This window comes from Protomyctophum parallelum (genome assembly GCF_964188405.1).
Source record: "Protomyctophum parallelum genome assembly, chromosome: 19".
Classification (NCBI taxonomy): domain Eukaryota; kingdom Metazoa; phylum Chordata; class Actinopteri; order Myctophiformes; family Myctophidae; genus Protomyctophum; species Protomyctophum parallelum.
Genome location: NC_139717.1, coordinates 18757808 through 18767197, shown reverse-complemented (window position 1 = coordinate 18767197; position 9390 = coordinate 18757808).

Sequence of the window (9390 nt, the reverse complement as noted above, 5' to 3'; positions counted from 1 at the left end):
AGCAAACATGATGTCCGTGTGGTCTTCATTTGAGTGAAAGTATAAAGTGGGTGATTTGGTTACTTGATTGGTACTGAAAACAACCACATCTACAAGCTCACACCGATTGGCAGTGCGATGCATTGTGATCTTGTAGATTGGTTATTTTTGGTGCATGACAACACACACAGCTCTCTAATGAATGTGTCTTTGAAAATGACACATTATGATATGATATATGATATGATATGATATGATATAGTACTTTATTGTCTGTTTGCACTGAAATGTGTCTTGACCCAGCAGCCTAACATTTGACATGACACAAAACAGAAAAGAAAATACAAGTCCATACATAGAATTAATCTGTATGTTGCTGCATGTCCGGCACAAACCTTTGAGTGTCCATACTTCAATATATATTTTTAAGGGATCAAGCCCGAATGAAGTGCCTATGGTCCCTAATTACTTGTGCAAGCAGAGCGCGCAAGTACTAGTTTCGCCCAGGACGATATTCGATGCGCATGCACCGTCCCAGCATATGACGTCAGGTATAACTGTATAACTAACTGGTACAATGCCAGAGTGTAATTGGTTTTCGATGGTGACGTAATGACGATATGTTTTAGTGTCGGGAGGATTAAAGGTAATGCTCCTATATGTATACATGTATGTAATCTGGCACCACTGCCGTATCAGGCACAAGTAGTCATTACGTCATTTGCTGGGACGGTGCATATACGCATCGAATATGCTGGGACGGTGCATACGCATCAAAAGTGGCGCAAAGTAACCACAGTATACCGCTAATCAACTTACAAATTACATATACACAGAGGCATTTAGTATTAATATCACTATAGTCCAAGATTAAGTAAATTTAAAGCAATTGCCAATTTAAAATAAATAATTAAATAATTATACTGTATACATGATACTTTTTTTTCATCGGATATCGATGATTTATTTTTCTTTGAGAAACTAAAAATGGATCCAGAATAATTCTAAATCGATAAAACTGTATTTATTTTATACATGTAGATAGAAACTTGTACCATACTTCATAATACTACTTTTCTACATGCATAAAGTAGGTAGGTAGCAAATAGCTAAACCTAATAATTCAACATTTCAAACGTTCCTTCACAGAGAAGCTGAGATTTGACAGTTTGTACAGAGAAATACAATAGTATTTAGTGCACCAGCTAAGTGGTCGATAAAAAACAAACGGGAGACGTTTTGCAGAGATCAAAGCGTGTTGCTACTCTACTGTAGCTGGAACAGGCCTGGCTCCTGAAGCGTTTGACCGTCAGCAATAAAACGCTGATGCACATGTGGATCTCCTCAAGCCGAACAACTTTCATGTTCTGACTTTTGACCTCTGACCTTTAAGATTACCCACCATTTTGAATGATCTACTCTTGTGATCTTTGATCAAACTATTCACATTATTTTTTTACACACAAACTTTGGACCAATCTATTATCTAATGAAAATGTTAAGATTTTGTTTAAAATGCCCATGTTTTAAAAATGAAGGTTTTATGAGCGAATGGAAATTGCAATTATCCCGTTTGTTTTTATCAACCACTTAGCTGGTGCACTAAATGACCTGGAGGTGATGTATGATGACACATCAACGTTGTCAGTTACTGGGAAGTCGGACATCGATAACTTCTACAGAAAAGGGAATTAGAATTTCAAAGGAAAGAGCAGGCCTGGTTGACTGGTTGAGTCCCCACCATTAGGAAACGTGCCCATATAATCATGCAATCGCACATGTCTGCTGTATGACTTTATGGAAGGTTAAGAGAACATAGCATATGTCAGTTAAATAATGACTGTTAAGGGCTTGATTTAGTTCACCTCAAATAAAGAAAGCTTCCCCCCCCCCCATGCCCATACCCCCCCACCCAACACAACAATGTTGGATACTGTAGATATTCATGTGCAACAATGGTCCCCAGATTGATTCTTTACGCCAAACCCTACAACCAGAAACCTGGTTGCCACATACAGTATGTTACCGGCCACGTATGTTAACCGGCAACGCATGTTGGAGCAACGTGCGAGTCTTAACCGGCAACGCATGTCGGACTATATTGGTATGTCAGACTAAGGGCCGATTCATACTCCTATTTTACAGCTGTTTCGGCGCTGTAGTGCCGAAATGATTCAGGAATTTTCAGTAGCACCGAAGAGCTGACTTTAGGACGTACCCGCTCCCCCGAACCTCAAATGACGTCACATTGTAGGCTCTACAGAGCCGAACCGACTTTTATTCGGCTATAAAATAGGAGTATGAATCGGCCGTAACATATATATGCGTCTCCCGTAATTGAAACTATATAGCTCTCTTAAGTCAATTGTAATCCTTAGACTCAACACAAGAGATTCCCAAGGGTGATAAATAAAGCGATGACCAACTGTAATGGAAGAAGAACTACTGCATCTGAACAATCAGACAAAGACAAGAGGGCTGTGCAAGGGTTAGAATAGGCGAGGAAATTATGTAATGATGTGTGTGTGTGTGTGTGTGTGTGTGTGTGTGTGTGTGTGTGTGTGTGTGTGTGTGTGTGTGTGTGTGTCTGACTGTGGCTCATTTTCATTGGTACAGAGTCATCTGTTCTATGTGATATGAAAGTGCCATAGAACATTTAGGGTAGTGAGGATACAGTTGTTGTGAAGAGGTCAAATACCTGCAGGCATAATTTAAAGGTACATCATAAAGGTACAAATGGCTGTAGCTAGGCATTCTGACAACATTGAGGTCCAAGATTATGAGAATGAAACCACCGTCACTGAAAGAAGAACTAATGTAGAAATGTCTGAAGGACATTATGAGAGTCTTGATCTGCAAAAGAAAGACGATGCAGTCCATGAAGATCTACGGACCAAGCCCAGGAAGGACAAAGGCCTACCGAAGAAGATACGGCAGTCTGGTGAGATTACTGAGACAAGACATACTGCTGTTATTCTGCTGGTACTGTATCTGTTTATTTAATCCCACCACCATTTCCCTACGAGTTCTGTTCTCCCCTGGAGGTATATATAAAGGAAGTAAAATATGAAGAAAAAAAAAAGATCTTCCAAAAGGAACATTTTTAAAAATATGTTGAAAAAGTGGCTGATGGGCAAGTTATAATATATCTATTTATTGTCTTCTGTTTATTGATCTATGATGGCCGGTTGTAAATGTCATTAGTATTGTAATGTTAGTACACATGTTCTTCTTATCATATGCTGTAACTATTTATTTATTTGGATCACAATGGAAATAAGTGCAATCCTGATAATTCTGTACTGCTATTCTATGAATTGTATCATGACTATGTCAAATAAATCTAATCAAATCAAAAACTCATACATTTAAAGAAAACAATTAAAATAACTTTTAAGAAGTAGTGAACATCTACAAGCTCACAACACGTTACGATGCAAGCTTGTAGATTGACCACTTTCACTTGTTTGGGTCCTACATCACGTTTCTGTTTTGAGTCTCGAGCTAAACAGTTTGGGAACTTCTTTCAATGTGCTGAGCAGTGATAGAGTCTGAACGGCAAGATACAATATTATTCACTCAGTCATAAACCACCAAAGTTGAAAAAGTGACACACTTATGCAAGAATGGCTCAGTTCTCTATTGAGAACGCTTACGTGTTTCGGCAAAAGCCTTCCTTATGTGTGTGTGTGTGTGTGTGTGTGTACGCAGCGTGTCTGATGTGTGCGTAAAAGGGCCTGCATGCACATTTGTGTGTGTGTGTGCCCAGGTGTCCATCATAGTTACAGTATAGGCCTACATTCAATCTTCTATGAGAAGAAGTGAATGTATTGGATAAAACGAATGATGATTCAATCATGTACAAATAATCAGGAATTCATCAGAGGATTGAGCCCTGGGATTTATATATCATGGATCGGTCTGAACAGGACAGATCGGGAGGCCATTTGGACGTGGGTGGATGGAACACCACTGACAACACAGTGAGACATTTGACATGTTTTTATATTGTAATTATATCAAAGTCACTGTATGTGAGTGACTGAGTGGATGTGGTTCAATACAGTGTTGTTTATTGTGCAGGTACTGGAGAAGTGGAGAACCTGGGGGGGAAGCCATGTGTAATTTTAGATTTAAGCATTATTCAAAAATAGCAGATCTACAAGCTCACAGCGTTCACTATCTGTTTTATACTGAAAGTGTGAGAACTATAGTGATTTAGAAGAAATCAGGTCTTAATGGGTTAATACAAACCACCAACGATGATGCTTCAGCACGTTATTCATTTTGCTTTCACAACTTGAACCCTAGTGACCCTAGTCTGGGGGCGAACAACAAGCTCACAATGCGTTACTACACAATACATTGTGAGCTTGTAGATCTGCTATATTTACAGTGAGATCATGAGGGAAATACTAGAGCAGAGGTTCTCAAAGTGGGGTCTGGGGAACCCTAGGGGTCATTGAGGGGGTTCCAGAGGGGCCAGAGAAAATGTAATATAGCATATTTTGTATTTGGTATATTGTAGAAACATCAATCAATCAATACAATTATAATAATTATAGTTTCTCATATAAATCTCCTCTTATGGGGTCCTTTATACAGGGGTCTGCAGCGTACAGAACCAAACCCAAAACGCCTAAAGCTAATTTGGCATCAGAAGTGTTAATAATACTAGGTGTTTATATGCATAAAGTAGGTAGGTAGCAAATAGTTACATCTAAACATTAATCATTTCAAACGTTCCTTCACAGAGATACTGAGATTTGACAGTTTACAGCGGTCGAAAGGACTTGCGCGCTCTGCTTGCGCACTAGTTGGCCATTTATGGCCTACTAGTGTGCAACAAGCAAGTATGCACTCGACAGAGTGCAGTTCTAGTTATATCCTATTTCTACTGTTGCTTTTAGGTTGCAGACTTATTATAACCATTTGATGTTATTGTATTTATATATCACTGTGTGTAATGTTGTTACTGTAGAGCTTTAATATTACAATACTTTTACACCAGGGTTGAACCGGCCCGGTTCTTAGTCCATGAGCCAGAGCTCCAAAATTGGAACGTTAATTATGAATTGAGTGGGCAAAACCATACCTAAACCATGTTTATAGGGTCAAAATAAGTAAATCAACATGTTGTTCCACAGTAGCTTTATAGTAGTAGTAGATTTATCACACTGTTATTTTCACCTACAGTATATACATGTTAGGTCAATAGGTGAATTTAATATCACCATGGGCCTGATTCTTCAAAAACGAAATGCGCCAGAGTGTAACGGTGGCGGAAACAGATATCGTATTTATCCGTCCGATCAAGCTACGTTGAGATGACGTGTTATTCAGAGAGTGGTGTGTAACACAGGTGCGCTGGCGTATCGCAGGTGTATGTCATACTGAATTCAGCTGGTGCAAAGTGATCGGAAAAGCACCCGACAACCTCATTTGCATTGATCCACGCCCCATATCGTACCATAAAAGGCTTCAAGCATGACTCAGCAGACAGCAGTTTGAGATCCGTCTGTCAAAAAAAGAAAAAAGGCTTTGCAGCCGCAGACTGCACCATTGTATATTACCACTGTAGGCTACTATATATGTACAAACTGACATCAATCCATCAAAGGAAATAAAAAGATTTCCAAGCTTACAACGGGTGCGTGCTGCGCTGAAGCAATATAATTATAATTTATTGGCGGGTGCTCACTCACACCTTTGCAGAGGTAAAACATATCCGATATTTAAAATATCGGATATATGTCAATGCAAAAGTCGTCTTTTGAGAGAGAGCTAGAGAGAGAGAGAGAGAGAGAGAGAGAGAGAGAGAGAGGAAGGGGGGCATGGGCCCGACACTGTTTGCGCGATAAAGAACAGTAGCCTATACATTCATAAGTGAATAATTATAGGCCTATAGCCTATACCCTATAGGCCTGGGATCCTCTTGTTTTAAGAAATTATAATCCAGTGAGTTTATCCAGTGAGTTAAACTATTCTGTGTACGGCATCCATGCATGTGATCAATATACATTATTATAAAGTCTGTCCGTCATGTTTGTGAACAAGCGCGAGTGGAGGTGAGCTGGCTTTCAAACACGCTGATGCCATTCATCAGGCTATAAATGTGGTCTTCTATTTTTTATATAGGGCTATATAGCCCTATTCATTTTCCAATGTGAATCGGATCGGCAGCACGCTGCTGTCTGCCCCCCCCCCCACACACACACACCCTGCACACACACACACACACACACACACACACACACACACCGACCGACAGTCAACTGACTCAAGGAGCTCCGTAACAAAACAATTTCAATAGGCCTGCCGCCTACTGCAGGCATTACTAGGCCTACACTAAACAATGTTGGATTCGTACAGTGCAGAATGCAGATAAGCCTATGTTCTTATTATAATTGTGAGTTTGTTTTTTAACATGCAGCGCGAGTCCGCGAGAGCCGATATACAAGCTCACAACCGTTGCACTTCGAGTAGAAGGCTGCCGAGTGAGCAGCAATCGCGCATGATAGAAATATCCTAATGCATGCATTTAGGCATACAAGTGCACTCGGCTTTTATATATATATATATATATATAGGCTATCATTTTTTTATGTGCTGATCGACCAATATGTTGGGGACACATGCCTACATATTTTATCTGAGATTTGGGAACAATTTATTGATTCAGCATGAAGACTAAAGCCTTCTGAATAAATCTATACGCAAGTGTATGCTTCCGCAAATTTCTCCGCCACCTAAAGAGGTCCCGGAGGATTTAGCGGAATTTTCCGACCAACCAAAGTCAGCGTCAAGTTCACGGCCATTTTCATGAATTCCAAATTAATGTGGGAAATCCACGTAAATGCCTTTCCGCTAGCGTCACGTCAATATATAAGCGGAAGCGCGTTGAAGAATCAGGACCCATGACACTACCCCAGTTGATTACTTACACAATGATTTATTATATTACAACTTTTCTGAAATTGTACATTTATATGCAAATTAGGCATCGGAAAATATGAAAAAGGTATACTGTATACGGTTGTAAAGGTTCAAACCTGGTGTAAAAGGTTCAACCTGGTGTAAAAGGTTCAACCCTGGTGTAAAAGGTTCAACTCTGGTGTAAAAGGTTCATTCCTGGTGTAAAAGGTTCAACCCTGGTGTAAAAGGTTCAACCCTGGTGTAAAAGGTTCATTCCTGGTGTAAAAGGTTCAACCCTGGTGTAAAAGGTTCAACCCTGGTGTAAAAGGGGCCTGTGTGTAATGTTGTCACAGCTGTAGTGTAAATGTGACAAAACATCTTGACTGTTGAAGATTGTTGTTAATTCATAATTCACAGTAACCCGGCTTTTTATGAACTACGTATGCAGTTCAAAATAAAACTTTGCTTGAATGTATTTGTCTGTAGTTTTAGTGTTTTTAGAGGTCAATTCACCCTTTGTCAGCCTTCTGATTGGTCCCTGACTAACTAAACAGCAGGCTCTTCTGCCCTGGTTCCGCCTAGTTTAGGTTGAATTTGCTAAAACATAATCTTTGGAAAAAACAAAAAAACAAACATGATATGCCCAGTCACCACGCTGCAGCTGTGATGTTCTTTTTTACTGACACGGAGTTTAAAATACGAATTGAATGCACAGAATATCAATACGAAGCAACTGAAAATTCTCAATGGTAGTGGATGGAGAGAGAGGACTTTTGTCCAACCACGAAACGGCAACCAATGGGTGCCAGAGGAGCAGAACCATGGGCGGGACTTGACAAAGGGTGAATTCTGTTGGTAGTTCCCAATGGAGGTATAGTGTGAGGGTGCGTCCGGAATCACGCTCAACGTAAACAGAAGGTAAACAAGGAAGGGGGAAAACTGGGAAATGGCGTTGGGCCACTTTCGGGAGACGAGCTCAGGGCCAGCTGTCTCGCTTGTTTGTTATAAAATGGGTTACCTACATAACCTATAATGTTATCTCTTTTTCTATTTATTGAAAGTAACTGTTTTAGACACAATGAGGTTTCCACCAGACAGCTTTCTTTTAATTTTCCCCTTGAAACATCTTTATGGTATATAAATCAGAGCAGCGTTTGGGTTCAAGGAAGAGGAATGAGTACATTGTCTTTGTGTAAACGTTGCATAATAATTACATACTGTACAAGTACAACAATAAACGTGAATAGACTAAACTAAAGTATTCCAGTTAGTACCAGTATATTGGTACAATACGTTGGCAACATCATCCAAAAATGATCCATTCAAGATAACGAGGGAATCTACTTGGCATTAGGCAATTCACATATTAATAGCTTAGTTATAGGTTCCATAATTAGTCTCACATAGCCAGACAACTATTACACAATGATGAGCACTGAGAATGCTATATAGAGTCTGGAACTACACCACCCAGAATGCTATATAGAGTCTGGAACTACACCACCCAAAGGCAGAGGAAGGAAGCTGTCATCTGTTCACCAACATAGATTTAAAAGTACCTTTAAATCCTATTTTTGAATTCCATGTCTGCTAAGCTTCAACTCATTTGATTTACAGTAGGACACATTTACGTTACTGTAAAGACACGCGAGAGTTCCACAATAACCATGATTATCTTTTGTTACAGTAACAGTTCATATATTCATTACATGATTGATTGAAATTGACTAAGGCTTAAAAAGAATAAAGGTTTTTGTTAAATAAACATTTGACATCTTATTTAAGGGAACCGTTAGGAACCGGAATCGATAAGCAGCACCGGAATCGGTATCGTACTGGTTGGGAAACAAGACCGGGCCCAAAGCCTGCATGGTCTCAATGTGATCTACCCCAGGTTGGGAAACAAGACCGGGCCCAAAGCCTGCATGGTCTCAATGTGATCTACCCCAGGTTGGGAAACAAGACCGGGCCCAAAGCCTGCATGGTCTCAATGTGATCTACCCCAGGTTGGGAAACAAGACCGGGCCCAAAGCCTGCATGGTCTCAATGTGATCTACCCCAGGTTGGGAAACAAGACCGGGCCCAAAGCCTCCATGGTCTCAATGTGATCTACCCCAGGTTGGGAAACAAGACCGGGCCCAAAGCCTGCATGGTCTCAATGTGATCTACCCCAGGTTGGGAAACAAGACCGGGCCCAAAGCCTGCATGGTCTCAATGTGATCTACCCCAGGTTGGGAAACAAGACTGGGCCCAAAGCCTGCATGGTCTCAATGTGATCTACCCCAGGTTGGGAAACAAGACCCAAGAGTTTTGGATTCAAAGATTTCTTGAAATGTTGAAATTAGCCGATCTACAAGCTCACAGCGCGGAGCGAAGCGTCGCGTTGTGAGCTTTGTAGATCTGCTATTTTCACTTGTTTGTGTCCCGAGCGAACATCTAATCTCTCTTTTGGGTCTCGATCCAAAATGTTTGGGAACCACTGCCAGAGTGCATGCC